Raw genomic sequence first — 22,385 nt, forward strand, 5'->3', positions numbered from 1 at the left:
ACAAACAAACATAGCCAGGTCGAAGACTTTCAGAAACCGGCCTGCCACACCCCGCGGCGGCGGGGAGCGGCGTGATTTATGGGGTGACGATGCACCCGGAGGGTTAAGTCCACCAGCTTAGGTCGCGAGGGCCAGGCTGGGGAGTCGAGGTACCTGTGGAGGGAGAGTGTGGATCGAAAAACTATATGGCCCGTCCGCAAATTTAGAATGGCGGAGCGGGCCAGGGAGACAGGCTCTTTCTGCATAGCCCAGAAAGAAGCCCTGCGACGAACCGGGCGACCCGTCGTGTGTGGACGCTGGAACCGGCAGTAATTGACCGCCGGGCAGCGCCCACGTCTCCTTCACGCGTCCTCGCGCAGGTACTTTGACTCTTATACCCGGTCTGCCAGTAGGCAGAGCGGATAAAATTGGGGTCTCCCACGAGGAAGAGAGTCGAACCATTTAAGGATAATTTGGCTCTCGTGGCAGACGAATATTCAATAAAAATGTGGAGCAGAGGCTCGATGAATCAATATACTGTAATCAAAAAAATATATATATATATATATAGGTGGGAGTGTAATTAATACTCACTGGAGAAGAGTAAGCTTTCATTCGGCGAGCACGGATGTGCACTGGCCAGACGTTGAGGCAGGTTCGCCCAGCTGGGTCGGGGAGGCTAGCGATCGAAACAAGAGGCACTGACAGGCTGTATTACCGGTAAAAATAGAAAATTGGGGTAGAAGTTTTGAGGCTGCATCGAGTTGATCAGGGGATCGTGTTGATCAATGCATTGAAAGCGGAGCGATGTTGATCCGAGCGGGCAAGAACAGCGTTACAAGGGGAAAGCAGCGTGTGACAGTTCGAAACAATTGATTGATTAGTACATAGAGAATCTAGTGAGGATTGAAATTGCTTAATTGCTATTAAACCAGTCTCAAGTCACAATGTAGCCTACATGAAGTATTTTATTTCCTTCCTTTTTACTTTAGAATGGTTGTTTTTGAAGAGACTGGAGTATCATATAAAAGAAATGGCGCAGGTTTATAGAAATAAGGTGATGACATAAGGTGATCAATTTTAAGCCAATATTGTTATAAGGTTATAACGTCTAAACGGTTTGCTGTCTTGCGCGCCCGGATACTTACTGCAACGTTATTGGGGAATAAGTTTCTGATCGCTGATGTCGTCTTTTCTATGACGTAGCCCCTCCACAAGTGAGCCCGGCGTTCCAAGCTTTCCAGACGCGGAAGGATCCTTTGATTGAGAGGGAAGCCACTTTTCTAGCCACCTCTGCTACCCCACGAGTAGGAACGCCCAAGGCCGTCAGAGCTCGAGAGCTCATCGGGGCATAGCTCCCGAGGGAGCCTACGACGAACGGAAGTGACAGGACGTCCCTGCAAGGGCGCTTCCTGTCTTCCTTTATGTTGACACATAACTCGCCGTACTTGTCGTGTTTCCTGTCGGCGGCTTTTCGAAGAGAATCCGCGCCGTTGTCGAACGGACATGTGACGTCACATACGACCGTGACACCGTCAGGGCGTTGCAGGACGATGTCAGGACGCAGATCGGCACCGCCCGCTTCCACGTGTTGTGGAACCGTACTATCTATGGAAAGCCCGGGTTGCCATTCGGCAGGCACGTGCCTCACGATCTTCCGGCTTTCGTGGCAGACGAAATTCAAATAAAAATGTGGAGCAGAGGCTTCCCATTTGTGGTACCTAAACAGTAACCAAAAATGGTACTACTGCCTGATATTTTTTCAATGTTTTTGCAAACATTGCGAAGTTAGAAAGTGAATTGGCTAAAGACATTCATCGTGTTTGAATCATCACCATCATCGACGTATGAGCAGGTCTTTCCAGGCTAGATTGGAGGGCAGGAAGTTATCAGCCACTCAACAGTCTCGTCGTTCAGGACCCTTAGGCCATGCGCACCGTGTGGAGGCCGGTGGATTAGGCAGTGGTGAATGACAGGTCTGCGGTCTGTTCTGTGGCGCCACACTCGCATTCTGATGGAGGAGCTAGGCCCCACTTGTGCATGTCCGAACGAAAGCGGCCGACGCCAGTTCGCAGGCGGTTAAGCCTGATCCACGCAAGCCTTGCGAGGGACATCCCCGGTGGACGGGGATCGGCGTCGGGTATGAAGTCACGGAGCGTGGAGGTATATAGTTTTGCCACTCCGTGTTCCACATGTGGTTCGTCCAGTGTTCCCCACTTAACCCAAGTTCTTCTTCGTTCTTAAGTAGTTGTTGTGCGGCAGGCACAAAGGGGCGTCTTGATTTCAGTCGCTGCTTTATAGGTGGTGGTCGCTTGAATGTTGCATAGAGGGGATGGTCGGGGTCCAGAGCGCGGCGAGCGAGAGGAGTCGTGGCTCCTTTACGACGTTGCTCAGCAGATTGGATGCCTGCTAGGATAGGTAGACTTAGTCTGTCGGGGTGGGACGCAGGCATCCAGTCACAGTACGCAGCGCATCGTTGATGGCGGTATTAATATGGTGGGTGTGAGAACTACGGCACCAGACTGGTGCGCAGTACTCAGCAGTGGAATGAACAAGGGCTAGGGTAGTTGTACGAAGAGTTTTGGCACCAGCTCCCAAGCAGGAACCCGCCAATCGCTTCAAAAGTGCGAAGCGTGTAGATATGTTTTTGCGCAGTGACTCCAAGTGTCGGCCGTACGTGAGTGACCTGTTTAGGGTTATGCCGAGATAAGTAGGTTCGGCAAGTAGGGAAGGCGTTCCCGATCAATGTTGATGTTTATCTCGCGCTGTGCTTCCCAGTTGTTAAGGTGGAAGGCCGCCGACACTGTCTTAGCCTTGCTGAGCTGTAGCTTCCATTTCTGGAGGTATGCTGATAGTGTTTGCATGTCTTGGCTGAGGTTCCTCTCCACTGACTGCCAATTTCCCTCTGAGTGCAGGAGTGCCAGGTCGTCTGCGTAAGCATATTTCGTGGAGATGGTGGGGGCATGTCGTAGGTGTAGGCTATGTGTTGAACAGGACAGGAGCCAAGACTGAGCCCTGTGGGACGTCGATTTTGAGTCGGCATAGTCTGCTTCGACGACCGCTACCGGTTGTGAGGGTAAAACTGCGGTTTTGCACAAGTTCCATCATCATTATGAACCATGTGTCTGTCAGGGAGCAGACGGAGTAACTCGCAAGTAAGGCCGCTATGCCATACAGTATCATAGGCATTTGGCAGCCGTGAGATTGACAACACGGCGCCAGCCTTCTTCTTAGCCGAGAAGCTGTCCTCAATGTCTTGGGTCATAAGTGTGACCTGATCTACGGTTGATCGTCCGTGTCGGAAGCCTGCTTGTTCACCGGGAAGCTGCGGATCTTTTATTGGTTCGACACGGGCGTAGATGAGTCTCTCGAGGATCTTGAAGGGGATGCAGAGCAGTGACATTGGGCGGTAGCTCTTCGGGTCCCCTGGGGGCTTCTTTGGCTTAGGAACTGCAACCACAAGGGCTCTTCTCCAGATCCTGGGAATTCTCAGGTGGCGCAAGCAGCAGGAAAGGAAGTCTTTTAACCAGGACTTTGAGGAGGCAGCAGCATGGAGTATCAACTCCGGGCATAGGTGGTCAGGGTCCGGGGTTTTACCTGGCTTTATGTGCTGGAGGGCGGCGGAAAATTCGTCCGTGGTGAACTCACCCGAGATGTTGTCTCCGTCTGGGGTTGTTACCCTCCAGAGGTCCGTCATTTCTTGTAAGACGAATCTGTCTGATTCACGGTCTCTCGGTTTGTATTTCCCGTTCTCCACAAGTTGTGAGGCGATGGAATTTGCTGAAACGGGACGTTGTTGACGAGAGGCATGTGATCTGCTAGTTAGGTTGTTCAATGTACTCCATGCTATGCGACTGGAGTGCGTGAAGTTGATTGATTCAACGGCTTCTGTTCAGCGCTCCTTCCTCTTTGAGTCCAGCTTTGCCAACAGGGCTGTGGCTGAACTGTTGGTGTCATTGCCCTGAGGGGCGTGGAGGAAGTCGGAGAAGAGGCTTTCGCACTCCTTGTCCCAGCACGGCATGTAGTTCTTTCGTCGGCCGCGGGGGATAGAGTGTTTTGCCGCTGATGTTATTGCATCACAAAAGTCCTAGTAAGCTTCTTCCACGTTCTTGGTGTGTGGTGATGGAAGATACTGCCTGGCTTCGTTGGTGAGGAGGCTATAGTACTCCCAGTTAGCCATTCTGAAGTTCCATCGCTTAACAGGCTTGCTCGGGACAGGCATTGTGAGCGTTGGAGCCGTGATAAGCGAGGGTCGGTGTTGGGACTTGGGGAACTTCTCTAGCACACGTTTGTCCGGTTGGCCATTATCGGGGTCATCACTCACGAAGCCAGGTCGGGGTTTGTACCAGTGTTCCAGCGCCCGGAGAAGAAGCTCGCTGCACCCTTGGGATCGTGCAGTAGGGTGAGGTTATTATTGGCTGACCATGAGGCCAGGCTTTCTCCGTCTGTGTTGGTGGTGTTGTAGCCCCAGTGAACGTGGTGGCAATTAAAATCGCCAGCATAGAGGCTGGGTTGGAGGAACTTTGTTTTAATTCTCAATTGATTGATTTTAATGCATTGCCATAGGCTACTTCATTATTACATTGTTATAGGCCTACCCTAAATAGTCGAAGATGAGCTGCCATACTGTATTTTCTGGTTATAGGCTACGATAGAAGCTGACTTTTCTCACCCTGTGGTATTTCACCCCCATCCAAAGTAGGACTTGAGTATGGTATCAGCACCATACGCATGATAATCGAAATAGCCTACTGCAGCGGTCCCCAGCCTTTTTGCTCTCACGAACCGTTTTTAAATAAAAATAGCCTTGCGGACCGGCGATAGGAAAAACAAAGTTTGGCATCTACGTATAGCCCAGGTCCATAATTTTTTATTGCGGTTTAAACACACTTTGAGCAAGATTTGTAAAATATAATAGACAATGTAACAGTTGAGGTCGGAAAATGAAGCTAGTTTAGCAGGGAGTCTGTGAGGATTGCTCCCCAGAAAATTTTGACTAAAATTACGTTGTTTTGATCGCATTTTGATGCACTTTCAGGCCCAATAATGATTTATTTATGAAGTCGCACACCTCGTAATTGATCAACATCATCAAATTAAAAATAGATTTTTAGAAGTTTGAGTGACAAATTTTGATTTAAAATTAAAGTTACTTTTTAAATATATTTTCTTTCTCGACTACAGAAGGATTTCAATAATTTATTTGTTAAAAGTTTGTATAGTAGTATATTGTAGGATGAGCTTAAAGTAAAATTTCGAAAATCCATTTCAGGTGCCCCCACCTTTCGTATATAGCTTATACAATGCACATTTCACCTTATACTTCAATTTTATTGTTGGGTAGTTGATTGATTGATCTTTATCCTCGGACTGGGAAAGCTTCTTTGAGAGCTTAATCCTGACAGTTTCGCGTACTTGTAGAGGCTTTGAACCAGCCGGTCACTGAGATTGACGGAGTGGAATTTTCGCTTGAATTCTTGGCGGTGTTGAAGTGTTCTTGTCGGTGAATTATTCCATCTACTTGGTGCCACTAAATGGAGAGTTAAACTGAAATGCGTTGCTCAGTCAAATACACACCCCGAGAGCCGAACCAGCGCCGCTTGACCTTGTTTAACTGTAATTAGTTTATTCTATGGCTAAGGACATGCTGGGTCGCGACCCGGTTATTGGGAACCCCTAGCCTACTGTACAGCATAGCCTACCCGCGATCTTCATATTTCAAGCTGCATCGAAGAAATAAAAACAAACTGAATCTCACAATGAAGATAGAGTGGAAAGTCTAACTTTTATAAGCTAATGTCTTTCTTATTCCAATTTTGCAGTTCGCAATTTAAAAAAATCGCATCTCGAGTTGGCCCATGTTTAGTCAAAACACCAAGTAAAATGCAGAGCTTTTTATGATTATATGACGATTCAAGATAATGGAAATAAAAAACACGATAATCGTGGATGCGCAGTGTGAAACATGGCTTTGGAGTCGGAATCTGGCGTATTCAGACAATGCCTGGAAATCCTAAACAGTGCTTGGAAATTCACAACAATGCCTGAAAGTAGCTACTCTACAATGCCTGACAACCCCTGAAAATGTTCGACAATGCCTAAAAATGTTATATAATGCCTAACAAACCCGTCAACCACTGATAATGACCGACAATGCCTGGAAATCCTAGACAATGCCTGGAAATCCTAGACAATGCCTGGAAATTCCCAACAACGCCTGAAAGTAGCTACTCTACAATGCCTGACAACCCCTGAAAATGCTCGACAACACCTGAAAATGTTCGACAATGCCTGAAAATGTTCTATAATGCCTAACAAACCCGTCAACCACTGACATAATGATTGACAATGCCTGGAAATCTTAGACAATGCCTGGAAATTTCCAACAATGCCTGGAAGTAGCCTAGCTATTCTACAATGCTTGACAACCCCTGAAAATGCTCGACAACCCCTGAAAATGTTCGACAATGCCTGAAAATGTTCAATAATGCCTAACAAACCCGTCAACCACTGATAATGATCGACAATGCCTGGAAATCCTAGACAATGCCTGGAAATTCACAACAATGCCTGGAAATTCACAACAATGCCTGAAAGTAGCTACTCTACAATGCCTGAAAACCCCTGCAAATGCTCAACAACCCCTGAACATGTTCGACAATGCCTGAAAATGTTCTATAATGCCTAACAAACCCGTCAACCACTGATAATGATCGACAATGCCTGGAAATCCTAGACAATGCCTGGAAATTCACAACAATGCCTGAAAGTAGCTACTCTACAATGCCTGACAACCCCTGAAAATGCTCGACAAGCCCTGAAAATGTTCGACAATGCCTGAAAATGTTCTATAATGCCTAACAAACCCGTCAACCACTGATAATGATCGACAATGCCTGGAAATCCTAGACAATGCCTGGAAATCCTAGACAATGCCTGGAAATTCCCAACAATGCCTGAAAGTAGTTACTCTACAATGCCTGACAACCCCTGAAAATGCTCCACAACCCCTGAAAATGTTCGACAATGCCTAAAAATGTTCTATAATGCCTAACAAACCCGTCAACCACTGATAATGATCGACAATGCCTTTAAATCCTAGACAATGCCTGGAAATCCTAGACAATGCCTGGAAATTCCCAACAATGCCTGAAAGTAGCTAACTCTACAATGCCTGACAACCCCTGAAAATGCTCGACAACCCCTGAAAATGTTTGACAATGCCTGAAAATGTTCTATAATGCCTAACAAACCCGTCAACCACTGATCATGATCGACAATGCCTGGAAATCCTAGACAATGCCTGTAAATTCTCAACAATGCCTGAAAGTAGCTACTCTACAATGCCTGACAACCCCTGAAAATGCTCGACAACCCCTAGAAATGCTCCACAACCCCCCGAGAAGCCGACAATGCCCGACAATGCCTGACAATGCCTGACAATGCCTGACAATGCCCGACAATGCCCGACAATGCCTGACAATGCCTGACAATGCCTGACAATGGGTATTTAGAGGTACCCGCTAACCCTTACCCTAACCATAGAGTAATCTATGCTCTAACCATAACCCTCGTTGATCACAGTTTCCGCAAATATTTTTCCGCAGTTTCCGCTAACCTTTACCCTAACCATTGAGTAAGTAATCTATGCTTCAACCAAAGAGTAATCGATGCTCTAACCCTCGCTAATCGCAGTTTCCGAAAATATTTTTCCGCAGTTTCCGCTAACCCTAACCCTCGAGTTTGTTTGCGGAAACTCCAATCAGCGACTTCGGCTTTGTGCTATTAAACTGCAATTAGCGACTTCGGCTTTTTTTAATTATTACTCTCGATCTTTTCAAGGTACAAACTGAGGGTACGAACTGTTCAGGGTACAAACTAGGTTGTACCCGCGAAAGACGGATGCAACCTAGTTCGTACCCTGAACAGGTCGTACCCGCAGTTCGTACCTTGAAAAGATAGCGAAAAAATTAAAAAAAGCCGAAGTCGCTGGATTGCAATTTCCGCAAACAAACAAAAACCGGAAATTTTAAAATGTTTGCGGAAACTCCGATCAATTCTAACCCTTTTAAAATGTTTGCGGAAACTGCGATCAGCGACTTCGGCAAACTCTTAGGATCATTACTGGAAATTTAAAAATGTTAGCGGAAACTGCGGAAAAACGGTTCTATTTTTTTCTCTCGATCTTTTCAGTTTGTTTGTTTGCGGAAACTCCGATCAGCAACTTCGACGTTTTTTAATTTTTTTCTCTCGATCATTTCCTAACCCTAAACCCTTTTAAAATGTTTGCGGAAACTGCGATCAGCGACTTCAACAAACTCTTAGGATCATTACCAGAAATTTAAAATGTTTGCGGAAACTGCAGAAAAACGGAAACTGCAATCAGCGACTACGGCTTTGTTCTATTTTTTTCACTCGATCTTTTCAGTTTGTTTGTTTGCGGAAACTCCGATCAGCGACTTCGGCTATTTATAATTTTTTCTTCTTGATCTCTTCCTAAGCCTTTTAAAATGTTTGCTGAAACTGCGATCAGCAACTTCGGCAAACTCTTAGGATCATTACCGGAAATTTTAAAATGTTTGCGGAAAAACGGAAACTTTGATCAACGACTTCAGCTTTGTGCTATTTTTTCTCTCGATCTTTTCAGGGGGACAAATTTTAAAATGTTTGCGGAAACTACGATCAGCGACTTCGGCTTTTTTTAATTTTTTCTCCTGATTTTTTCAGGGTACGAACTGTTCAGGGTACGAACTTGGTTGCACCTGCGAAAGCCTATGTCAGTCATTGAGTCAACTGCTTCCCTGTTGTTATCCTGTGCCGTATTACATTATTACCTGACTTATTCTCACTGCGTATAATGCAAGAACACAATCGGTACCGCTTTTAAAGTCTTCGGTTTGACCCAACCTAAAATCGATCTCAGATCTACCAGCATCAGAGCCGAAGGCAAAATCACTCAGCCACTGAGCAAGCAGATATTTTTTTGTTTCTAGTAGGCTACCGTACATAACATAAATAGCCACTCCCTTATCCCTCACTTTAATCTCCTCTTTCATGAATATCAAAATGCCATAAAATTTGCAAGCAAGTATAGGCCTACCCTTAGCACTGGAATTATAGATTTTGCTAACAACTGGCAAAATTGCCTGATGTTTGTTATTTTTCCAGCCCAAGCGCCACTAAAAAGTAGCCTGAACATTTTTGATTGATTGATTGAATCTTTATCCTCGGACTGGGAAAGCTTCTTGCAGAGCTTAATCCTGGCAGTTTCGCATACTTGTAGAGGCTTTGAATCACTGACGCAGGCCCGGTCACCGAGATTGACAGAGTGAAGTTTCCGATTGTTGAAGTCTTGTTGCCGGGGAACTATTCCATCCATTAGATGCCGCTGAATGGAGAGCAGTCCCTAACGTGCGTTGCTCAAGCGCACACCCCGAGAGTCGAACCAGCGCCGCTTGATCTTGAAGCTTCTTCGTTCCAGAAGTGACGCGCCCAAAATAATTGAACGCGCCCAAAAAAATAACAAGCCTAAAATAATTGAAAACATTTGACTAAATAATAAAAGTTTGCATAAACTTAAGTAAAAAAATTGATTATAATAAACGATATTGATTGTGTAGCCTACTGTTATTACTGTACCAACACTAGTGTTCAATTACACCGTTAGCATTAGGCATTCCAGTAGTCACTGCCTAATTGATGCATACCAATATTGCTTTAGTACAATAACAAAAATTTTGGTATTGTTTTTGTGTGTCTTTTTACCTTATATAGCTGTTTACTTTTGCGTGTGTATCACTGTTGATACCTCTGTTAATCTTAATATTGTTATTATCTTTATTAGTTGTTTACTGTACGTGATTGAAAGATGAATAAGCACTCTGCTTTACAACATCTCATACATTATTATTATTATTACTATTATTATTTATTTTTTGAAAATTGATTGGCTTCTCTTTTTTCCATGTAATTGTAAACTTTTGTGCTACTGCTAGATCAGGGTTGCCAGATACTCAAGCTATAGTAAGGCCAAATTCATTATAAAATAAAGCAAAAAGGCCAATTTTTTTATTTACTTCTATTCAGGCTAAATAAACGCTAACAACTTAATTAAAATATTTTTTGTAACTGCTATTTAACGATCAAGCATAACAGAAAATAATTTAACACTGTCAGAGCATAATGACCGGTTCGTTAGGTACAATATATGTGTACCGTATACTATTTTTCGCAGCAGACAAAATAAAAGGTTTCTTTCTCTCTCTTTCTCTCTTTCTCTCTTTCGTATGCATAATCTATTTAATAAACAATTACTGTAGTAGCAGAAAAACTAGAAACCATTATCACTTTAATTCATCATCAGTATGCCTTACTTACTAAATACTTACTCATTTTCAATACTTGGAGAATAGGCTATACGTTAACCTTTCAAAAAAATGATTAAAATATAACCGTTTCTGATAAAATTGGTTCTTTAACCGGTCAAAATTTGCAGCCATAAGAAGGGCCAAATAAGGCCAGATATTCTCGCTAACATCAATCAATCAATCAATGTTTTATTTGTCAGTAACAGGAACATACGTAGGCTACATGTTTGAAATATGCAATATACAAATACAAAAGTTGCACAAGTTCCCATACCGACAGGGAGACAACAAGACGACCATACGGTCTACTAGTCAATTGCCACCATACGGAAATTACGATTTTGCCATTTAAAATAAGCTTACAAGAGAAAAAATAAAATAAAACGTTGAAACGTTCCCGCGCTTCAACAACAACATACGCACACAAAAAAACAACATAGGCTACTGATGATAACGTAGGCCTAAACACAAAATTCCATGAAGCAAGCAGAAAATAATCAAGTTTCCGAAGAAACTGACAAGTTGGTTTCCATAACATATCACTTACGATGCACTGTAGCTTTGTAAAATTAACGCTTTGATCTCTTTTTTGAAACAATGAAATGATAAGTTTTTTAGCCTACTTGGAACCTCTGACCAGAGCATTGGTCCCAATACCTGCATGGACTTTTGCCAAATTCTGTGTTTAATCTATTTATAAAATAGTTGTTGCTTGTTTGATATCTTGTGTTATGCTGATGAATAGATGAAGCATTTGTAAATAAATCACAATACGTAGACGGATACTCATTCATATGAACTTTGTACATATTTTTTTTTATTTCAATGTTATGTAGGCTATGTCTTTTAGTTTCAAGATGTTCATTTTGAAAAATAAAAAATTAGTGTGAGCATAGTAATTTTGTTTCGTAATTATTCTTATAACCTTTTTTTGTAATTTTATTAAAGGATCCAGTGCACTGTCACAGGCCTTTCCCCAGCTTGAAATACAATATTGCAAATGACAGTAAATCAAAGCGTGATACACATCTTTTAATGTGTCTGTGTTGACATAATTTCTGAGTTTAAGCAACGCCCATGAACCTTTTGCTACTTTTCCACAAATTTTATCTATGTGATATTTCCATGTTAATTTGTTATTTCCATGTTAATTAGGTATTTCAACCTGTAACCTGTCTTGAGTTTGAAGAAATTCCATTGACGACCGTATGCTGCAGACGATTGCTGATATAGCTTTTTAACAATTGTAATGGAAGGCCCCGAAAACTCGTCAGACTAATAAAATAATGGCGTAACTCACTTTTTGACGAAATTGAAATATTAGTGTTTTGTATGTCCCTAAAATGTAGCGCATCTGCCACATAATTTTCTAAGAACTACGTTAACGAAAAAGTGGTATTTTCGCAAAAATGTCAAATGGCCTAACTCAAACGCATGACTTAGGCCATTTTACAGATCTTTTTAATCATTTGCTGCAAATAAAGCTTTCCTCCAACAGAGCAGATGGTGAGAAGACGACCATCCAAATTGTACAGAAATAGAGCTTTCACTTCATCACAAGTTTAGACAATAATTTAGCACAAAATAATTATGTTTTTTTCTATTCTATGTATCGTAATCTTGGCCATTTCCAAGTAACTACCTACCCTACTTAAATCAATCTGTTTTCTTTCTATTCCTTTGAAAAGCTGCATTTTCCTAGCACTCTGGTGGTGCGACTTATCACCTCACACTGTGATACAGGTCAGATCTTCTCAATGCACCGTTTCTCGGAGTCTAGTTTTTGTAGAAATCCATTGTTGGATACTTTATTAATTCTCAGCTTAATATCACACTTAGCAACTTTATAAGCTCGTTGCTGGTTCTTCACCATCATTCTTGAGTTTCACTGATGGGAGAAAGAGAACATAAAAAAACATAGATTTCAAAACTGACTTTTATGTGTATGTAAATGTGTTAAAACGGGAAAATCATTGAGCACAGCCTATTTTAGTGAAGTATTTCATAATGAGAACTTCCCTGTCTCCATCGTCGACTCCAGCTCGTTTCCGAGCATTGCTTTGTCTTCTAATCGAATTTGGCTTGGGATGGTGAATGGTGATGTCGTATGTGGCTTTGGAGGCCCAGTCTATGATGGAAAAGACGTGGGCAAAAGGCACTGGGAGACGATCATCATAGATCCGCCGCCAATGTGTGAAACCGGGCTGGAGGCTTCTAAATCTACCAAGCTTGCCCCCGTTACCCGTGATATCATCGCCATTGAGCTTTGTTTGGTACAGGTCCAAATTGAGACAAGGCAATTCGCTTGTATGGTTGTTTAAGGTGGTCCTAATTACGCGAGGGCTACGCACACACTCTTGGTCAGCTCCATGTCTACTGTGGTGCAGCTTCAGGGGAACTGGTTGCAACGGGCTGCCGGGTGCTCTGTCTGTCTGTCTTCATACCACGTAAGGATCAGTGCGACATGTGTGTTTCATTCAAACACAGTAATATTACCAAGGAACAATACGATGACCATATCAAGTTGAAGAATGAATCTTGAGATGAGAAAACAAAAGACAAAGAGTCTGCTAGCACAGTAAAATCCGTATGGACAATGGATTCACAGGCTGTACTTCTGTGTCCCAAAACTAAGACAAGCAGTATGCACTATAAAATCAAGCTGCAGGTTAGGGTGGCTCATTTTCCTTGATGTTCTTTGAAATTTTTGTCAGTTTGGAATAATGTTCCATTTTGCTCACTGATATTTGCAAACCAAAAATTTTTGTTGGATTTTGACCTTTGACCCTGGTTCACCCAAGGAGAAATTCTGAACTTTTCTGAAAAATTAGTAAATTTCGAAGTGGTTTAGCAGTATCTGAAGAGGGGATTTCTCAAAATTTGACCACGTGATTTTGACGTCACTTCCTCTGTTAACTTCCACGTGGAACATCTTCACCCTACTCCAAGTCTGAGAGTCAGTAATAGTGCATGCTGTTAGTGTCATTTTTGCTGATTTTACAGCCGTTTTGCAGTCAGTGAATCTATAACACATAGACCAACAAAAATTTTTGGCACAAAAGATGAGAGTCATTTTAGAGTATTTCAGGGCCCCTGATTCCGAAAATGCACTTGGTTTTTTCGAATTGGCTCTAGTTTTCGAGATATTTGACAATGCACATATTTTTGAAATCGTTACTTAAAAGCATTCAATTAGCAAATCACTTATTTTCAGCCCTGTTTACCATTATGATGTCATAATTGCACTTGTCTAGTTCAATTGGTTCATATTGTACGAAAGTTCAAAACGCAAGCAAAGGTTGAAATGAATTGTGTTTTACGTGAGGGAGACATAAATATTCAATGAAAGCAGTTGTGAATCAGTAGGCCTACATAACAAGAAAAATATCCCGAAAGTATATCCCGAAAAATATCCCGAAAAATATCGCGAAAAAATATCCCATATATTGAAAAGGTAGGCCTACTGAAATGGATACTGTACAAATGAAATTTTATTCTAAGCCTTTGCTAATGCCAAGTCTTTGCTGCAAGAAGTTTTTTTCTGGTCTATAGGCTAAATAAATGACATATAGGCTAATAAAATACGCCTTTGACAAGTAGGATGCTGTACCAACAACCCAGATATATTTTGCTGCATGAGGCAACGCATTCTGCGATAGATACAGCGCTTTATAAAAACAAGCATTATTATTATTATTACTTTGACATGAAGCTGGGTGATCAAGATAAGTCCTGGGTTCCTCCTAAAGTATGCAAACATTGCACTCAAACCCGTTTCTGAGCTCAAGGCTAAGAAGTTCAGAGTGCCATGGCATAAAGAGAGCCGTATAATCACCATGAAAATTGATAATTCTGTACGGTGAGCATGTTCGAAAGAAGTTGGAACATCATGTTTACATGGAATGTGCAAGGCAGTCATTGCATGGACGTTGCTATTTCTGTTTTTTGTTTGCCCTCTCTTGTGTCAAGTGGTGATTTGCTTGAAACAATAGGAAAACGGGCATGACCGAGAGTAACCTCAATACCTTCAGTAATGTTTTGGAGCAAGGTCAAGCTTTTTTCTCAAAACAATTTCTACCACCAACTGTAGTAGTTAAAGATTTAGTTATCAAAAGTGGTAGCTGGAATCTTGGCTAACTTAAAAACTAGAGCCAATTCGAGAAAACTTAGTGCATTTTCAGAATCAGGGGCCTCGAAATACCTTAAAATGACTCTCACATGTCCTGCTTTAATATAAAAAAAAAAATTGTTGGCCTGTGAAAATCGATAAACATCGTCAAATGATTCAAGAAACTGAAAGCAGTAGATATTTACTACAGTGAACGGTGCACAAAGAAAATCATGTCTGAAATGTGGTAGAATTCGACATTTTGAAAGTAATACACGTGTCGGTGTTCATGGAGTTGCTAATTAAACCACTTTGCTTGCTACAAGTTTGTGTTACTGCCTCTTATTGTGTCCATTAAGATGCTAGAGTGCATTAGAAGATAGCGAGTGAGCAGTTTCAGGAATAAGCGAAAATTCGATATTTTGAAAAAATTCAAACCAGGTGAACCCGGGTTAAACGTGAATATTTTTTTGTGAAATTTGGTATAGGAGATACATTTACCAAAAGGAACAATATTACAAACTGACGAAAAATTTAAAAGAAAAAAAAAAATTTTTGAGATTTTGCGCCAGCCTACTGCAGGTACACAGTTTTACACTATTCAATCTTGAATCAAAAGATGCTTATTGCTCTATTTAGAATGAAACAGAAGGTGATTTGCGCAGTGAAGTATTCGCTTTCTTGCAGTTTAATCACTTCGAACCGGTAATATCTGGAAGCCCCGGTCTGGAAGAGATAGTTATTTGGAGTGATGGGTGTGGAGTGGATATCAAAATATAAACTCTAATGTCTCTAGTGCCTACTGTGCCCTTGCATGAAAGCATGGCATCACTATTACTCGTGGCTGGTCACACACAAATGGAGTGAGATAGCATGCACAGTAGCCTACTATCGAGATAAAATTGGTAAACAGCATTTATATAACGAGAGATTGCAAAATTATCCAGAATGCCAGGATCAGACCACATCCCAACAATGTACAGAGGATGCAACACAGCGATTTTATGAAAATCGATGGATGATGCTTGTTGAGTATCAGGCCTGGAAAGAAAGCTGGAGATCCCACGGTTCATGATCTTAGAGGCCTGAATCATGGAAGCAGTGGAAATGTATTGTACAAGGTCCCATTATGTGAGGCTGCACAGTGGGAGGATCTGTCACAGCATTCACAAACAAACTTAATTAGGCGACACCACATGGATTCCTATTTTTTCAAGCCATCTTCCAATCAAATTGAGGAAACACAATGATCTCCAATCTATGAAACATGTTAGGTCAGCAGGGTGCCACTCCTTTTTGGATAATTTGCCTCATCACTGATAATTTATTCAGCTTGTCTTGCCAACTCTGAACTGTTTTTGGGCGGAATATGCAGTCTAGCATGAAATATAACTCCTATCGTTAGATTGGAGTTGCTATTAGAGATTTTCCTGTTACTTCTAGTCGTATTATTACTGTTATTATGTCACCGTTAAAAAACTCATATTGATAAACTCAAAATATCAAATGGCCTAAGTCATGTCTGTGCATTCGGAAAATGGCCTAAGTCATCCCAGCACATTATGGGATGCAAAATGAAGCAAATCAAAGTATACATGCTCGTTGGACTTGTGTCGACGTGCTACAATAAATATGATAAAAACAACTGTGTAGACAGTTTTTTTCGATTAATCTCAAAACAAGAAAAAAACTGTGTCGAAGGCTTTAGTTAAATCAAGAAACACAGAGCAAGTTGTATTTTTATTATCTAGGTTAGTTAAGATGTTATCACAAACGTTTGACACAGCTAACGAAGTAGAATATTGTGGTCTAAATCCATACCGTAGGCTATTGATGTGGGGTGATCGGGTATTTTTTTGTTAGATAATTGTTGTACATTTGTTCATACAGGCATTTTTCGAATATTTTGGTGAAGGGGGGCAATAGTGATATGGGCCTTTAGTTGGAACAATTTTTCCTGGAGCCACTTTTGAAGATTGGGGTAACTTGAGCGACCTTTAGTACATCAGGATATACACCTTCATCGATACACTCATTGAATAAAGTTAGTGAGGAAAAGGGCGATTATTGGTGAGGATAGTTTGACAAATTTTATAGGTATTCCATCATGTGCTGTACTTTTAGAGACAGAAAGATTATTAAGATGTTTTAATACTTCTTCTTGATTGACAGGTTTTAGGAAAAAGGAGAATGGGACACTTTGCAATTTCAGTAATGAGCCAGGAGACGGTAAAGGAATTTTAGATGCCATGGAAGGACCAATTTCTGTGAAATAATCATTAAAACAGTTACCGTAGCCTACTTATTTGTGCAGGGTCAGATATTTTTCATTGTTAGTGGTAATTATTTCTTCTGGTATGTGAGCTGTGTGCTTATGTTTGTACTTGATGATGTCATTTATGGTTTTCCATATTTTTCCAGTGTTGTGCTTGCTTTGCGTAATAAGAAAACTGTAATGCATTTTTTTTGCTTGCTCTTTGGTACCGTATGAGTAAGTACATTTCTGTACTTTTTGTATGTTGCTTGTGCAGAAGTGTTTGTTGGGTCTTTTATTTTTAAGTGATATAGTCTGTTTTTAGTTTTGATGGAGTTCAAAATTCCTTTTGTTAGCCATGGTTTGGTCTTGAGTTTTCTTTCTCTTCGAGACAACAATCGTAAAGGTGCATGCTTGTTTAAAATTTCATTAAAAGTGTCGATGAAATGATTAAATCTGCTATGAACTGAATCATTCCTTTCTGTGTATTGATTGGTCAAGCTATTTTCCAGATCACAAACGAATTCATCAGCAACAAAGTTTTTCATGTTCCTTACTTTTTGTGTATATTTTTCTTGTTTTGGTTTTATAGAGTTTATCACAACTACAATCATAAAGTGATCAGAAACATCGTGAATAAGAACATGGCATTGAATTTTATTTGTTTGGTCATTGCTGTATACATGATCGATTAAAGTTGAACTTGTGGAAGTTACACGGGTTGGGGATTGTACTAATTGATTGCAACCTAAAGAGAGAAACGCATCACAGTAATTTTTTACTGCAGACTTTTTTGTTTTGGCTAACATATCAATATTAAAATCACCACATAGGCTATGTAATATTCTTTTTTGAAATTATTTAACGAATCATTGCACTCACAGAATTTATTTTGAAGCTCACTTAACTTATTTTTGGGATGCCTGTATACTACACCACCAACTGTGCATTGTCTACTGTTTGATAAGGTAATATCCACCCAAAGATCTTCACATTCCTGTAAGTTTAAAATTAAATTATTAATTTGATTATACTTTATTGAACTGCTTACGTATAGCCCGACACCACCTGCTTGTATTTTAGCATCAGTTTGTTTGTTATTAAAGTGGACAAAATTATAGCTTTGCAAACTAACAAATTGCAATCGATTTTCATTCAGCCAGGTTTCTGACACAGCAATAAAAAGGTCCAGTGCTTCTTGCATTTCAACAAGCAGTGATTCTAATTTTTCAAAGTTGCCAACTAGGCTTCTCATGTTTACATGTAAAATCGATAGCTGGTTCCTATTAATATTGTTAGTTAAAGAAAAGGAATTTTTTGAATAAAAATCTTTACAATCGGCAGACATTGCAACAAACAAAGTATAACCAACAGATGAATACACAACCAATAACGCAGGACACGAAAGGTTACAAAATGACTTTGCAACAAAACAAATAAAAAGAAAAATCACCAACACCTGCATTTATAACTTGTAGTCAGGATAATTAAAGAATTCACTTATGTGTGACGAAATATAGGACGGTGACCAACAAGCACCGAAAAAGAACAAATAACAAGTCTGGTTTAAGTGGTGTGAGAAACACTTTAGAAAATAAACAAAACACTATTATTGCGTTATGAAATATTTAATTTAGCAAGGATTTTGGAAATTGACTAATTATTTAAATTTGAAACTAGGAACTAAATTAAATTACGGTACTTTAGTTGATGAAAGGTAACTCAGGGTACTCAAAGGTAACATCATAGCAAACCGCTCATTTGTGTTGAAAACTAGCGACTGACAATCCAGCCGCCCCCGTCGTTTAAGGAATGGAGTTCTACAAGGATCTTGCTTAGCACCCATGTTATTCAATATTTATATTAGCGACATTCCCCAGACAAAGTCCACACAGTTGCCTACAGCTATGCAGACGATTTGGCCCTACTATAGGCCTATACAAACAGAAATTGGACCAAGGTAGAGGATGTCCTCACCAGGATATGAAGCTGATGTCACATTACCTAAAAGACTGGAGAATAAAACTCAGCACAGCTAAAACCACCATCACACCTTTCCACCTCAACAACAAGGAAGCTGGCCGCCAGTTAGAGTCCCCCTAGATGGAACCCTTATCTGACATAACCCCTGCCCTACATACTTGGGAGTGACCTTGGATCGGCAACTCACGTATAAAAAACACTGTGACTCATTTCGTGCCCAAGCATCAGCAAAAAACAACCATATAGATTATGAACAGCAATGGACCCAAGGCGCTGCCCTGAGGGACTCCACTTGTCACATTAGACCAGTCAGAAAACTCATTATGAATTGTTACTCTGTGTCTACGATTCTGTAGAAAAGAGTCGAGCCATTTCAGAACATTGTCATGGAGTTTGAAAGCTTTCAGTTTTAACATCAATCTTTTGTGGGGAACCGTATCAAAGGCCTTCATAATATCCATAAAAATCACATCAGTGCAGCTACCTTCATCCATAGCTTTCACCCAATTGGCAGCAAACTCCAGGTGCTGTGTCAAGCAAGACCTCCTCCGCATGAAACCATGTTGATTCTCTGATATTAAGAATTTTTTTGCCAAGTGTTCAGTCAATCTTTCTCTCAAAATGGTTTCAAGTATCTTATTCAATTCAATTCAATTCAATTTATTTTTTTGTTGCTGGCGCAAACATGTACAGAACGGCAAAGTAAACATACGAATTTGACACCAACAAAAGGGAAAGATGGCAAAACCTAAAGGTTTAAAATATACGTCGATAAAACAGTATTACCACTATCTTAAAATTGCACAGCCACCAAACCTAGAAGCGAGATAGAAAAAAAAAACTTTTTTTTTTGTGAAAACATAGCCTCCCAGCAAACATCACAGTATTGGGCCAATACTGTCTTTGTATCGGCGTGTATTGGGTGTATCGGTAACGTTTAAACTGTATCGGGCCAATACCGGCAACGTACAGTAGGCCTATTGTATCGGCAAAATGGTACAGTTTGTCCAATACAAAGCCTGTATCGGGCCGATACAATGTAGTAAGGGCAAAACTGTACAGTTTGTGTAAGGGCAATCCGGTATTGGCACAGTAGAGTTTGGTAATGGCAAAACTGTACAGTTTGTGTAAAAGCAATCCGGTATTGGCACAGTACAGTTTGGTAATGGCAAAACTGTATAGTTTGTGTAAGGGCAATCCGGTATTGGCACAGTACTGTGTGATAAAGGCAAAACTGTACAGTTTGTGTAAGGGCAATCCGGTATTGGCACAGTACAGTTTGGTAATGGCAAAACTGTATAATTTGTGTAAGGGCAATCCGGTATTGGCACAGTAGAGTTTGGTAATGGCAAAACTGTACAGTTTGTGTAAGGGCAATCCGGTATTGGCACAGTACTGTGTGGTAAAGGCAAAACTGTACAGTTTGTGTAAGGGCAAATCCGGTATTGGCACAGTACAGTTTGTGTAATGGCAAAACTGTAGGCTACAGTTTGTGTAAGGGCAATCCGGTATTGGCACAGTAGAGTTTGGTAATGGCAAAACTGTACAGTTTGTGTAAGGGCAATCCGGTATTGGCACAGTACTATGTGGTAAAGGCAAAACTGTACAGTTTGTGTAAGGGCAATCCGGTACTGGCACAGCACAGTTTGTGTAACGGCAAAAGTGTACAGTTTGTGTAAGGGTAATCCGGTATTGGCACAGTACTGTGTGGTAAAGGCAAACCTGTAGCCTACAGTTTATAATGGCAATCCGGTGTTGGCACAGTACAGTTTAGTAAAGGCAACACTGTAGCCTACACTGTAGCTACAGTTTGTGTATGGGCATTCCGGTATTGGCACAGTACAGTTTAGTAATTGCAAAATTGTAGGCTACAGTTTGTGTAAGAGCAATCCGGTATTGGCACAGTATAGTTTGGTAAAGGCAAAACTGTACAGTCTGTGTAATAGCAATCCGATATTGGCACAGCAGGCTACAGTTTGATGAAGGCAAAACTGTACCTTGCGAGTTGTGTTTTTTCGCTGTCGCCAGTGCCTGCAGTGAAAGGCCGATCGTAAAGATTTTCATTGATTGAATTGAATTTGAAGTCGACAGATTGGAGTTTCTTTAGCTGAATTTTAAGATATACAGTAGTGCTAAAATAAAGAGATATATTCTACTTTAACATCGAAAGACGCAGCCATGGAAAGTCTATGAGAACTCAACTTTGAGCCAGCACGTTTCAAACTCGGATTGGAGTACAGTATATTAATCTACAAAAGAAACCAACACCAAAAGTAAGCTGTCGGAGCGAAAGTAAGGACATTTCTTGGGACTTTGATGCATGTGTGTACGTTGCTAAATCTTTGAACTTGATTCGTAAATCTGGATTTAGTAAAACGGGTGCATATGGTTTCATAACTGCTACTACATGTAGCAAAATTCCTTTTTACCGTCGGTTTAGCTTACTTAAAGTGCCCCTGACAGGTTGGATCCAAGTATAGTAACTTTTTAAAGCATTTCTTAGCGCAGAATTATACTTAGCGAACTTTTTAATCTTAACCTCGTAGCTCGACTGGTTAGGGCGTAATTTAATCAAACGACTGCTCCGCAGCGCCACCACAGGCGAAACTCCATATTTTACTGCTCTGGGACGACTTTGGTGGTATTACGTCATCCTAAGTGGACGTCGTTCCAGTGCTTCCACTTTGAAGGATTTTATCCCGAAATCGGGATTTTTCAACGCTTCGAAGGATAAAAAAAGGAAATGAAGATAAGAGGGATTATTGAAGATAAAAGGGATTAACAATTTTACAAGGAAATTTTGTCTTAAAAAGGGAATTGTTGTTTTTAGCAATTTTAAAGAAAATTTTATTAATATTCCCTTTCAAAAGTTCTAAAAACGACTAGAATAACGATGATCAGCTGGTTTCCGTCGTCACTCGCCATCCGGAACCCCCTCAGCCCCTCTCACTCTCTTTCCCATTCTCACCTTTCTGTCGCTTGATTTCTATTTTTGCCATTTTGGGAATTGGACATGAGTGCAGTGAGTGAGTTAACTGTTCTAAATTCTTTTAGTTAAAATTAGGTAATCCGTTGATATCGTGAAGTTTTTCATCAGTCTCAAATGATTGCGAAGAGTTACTAACAAGGAGAAAAAAGAGATAGCCTATAGTGTTAAGTTAGCGTATCAAGGAAAACTGAACTAAACACAAAAATAAATTTGTTAATGGATGGATAATTCCTTGCTGGACTTTTACCACCTGTACATTTTCGGTGTTAGGGATACCGTAGGTTAGGAGTCCGGGTAGACAAGATGAGAGTGGTAATTGGTAATGACGTCCAGGACTCCAGGTGGTAAATGTCCCAGAACCGACTAACTGAAAAGCACTTTTTTGGCTGGACAGTGAACAAAGGAAATAAACCATGTTATTGTAAAATATGTGCTGCTTTTGTGCAGCCTACTGGTCTAATAAAACAACGTTGCTTCGACATACTGGTGCTACTGAAAATAATCGAGATTAAAATAGCTTTAACTGAAATTATAACTTTAAAGTTGTATTAGCACATTTTTTAACTTAAATAACGTCAAAAATAACCTCGCCTATAAAGGAAATTTTGAAGGATTTCCGACTAAGAAAAAAGGGATTTTTCAGGATAAAAAAGGAAATTGAAGAGGATTTATCAATTGTTAGAAGTGGAAGCACTGCGTCGTTCG

Source organism: Aplidium turbinatum, chromosome 16 (genome assembly GCF_918807975.1).
Source record: "Aplidium turbinatum chromosome 16, kaAplTurb1.1, whole genome shotgun sequence".
Lineage (NCBI taxonomy): Eukaryota > Metazoa > Chordata > Ascidiacea > Aplousobranchia > Polyclinidae > Aplidium > Aplidium turbinatum.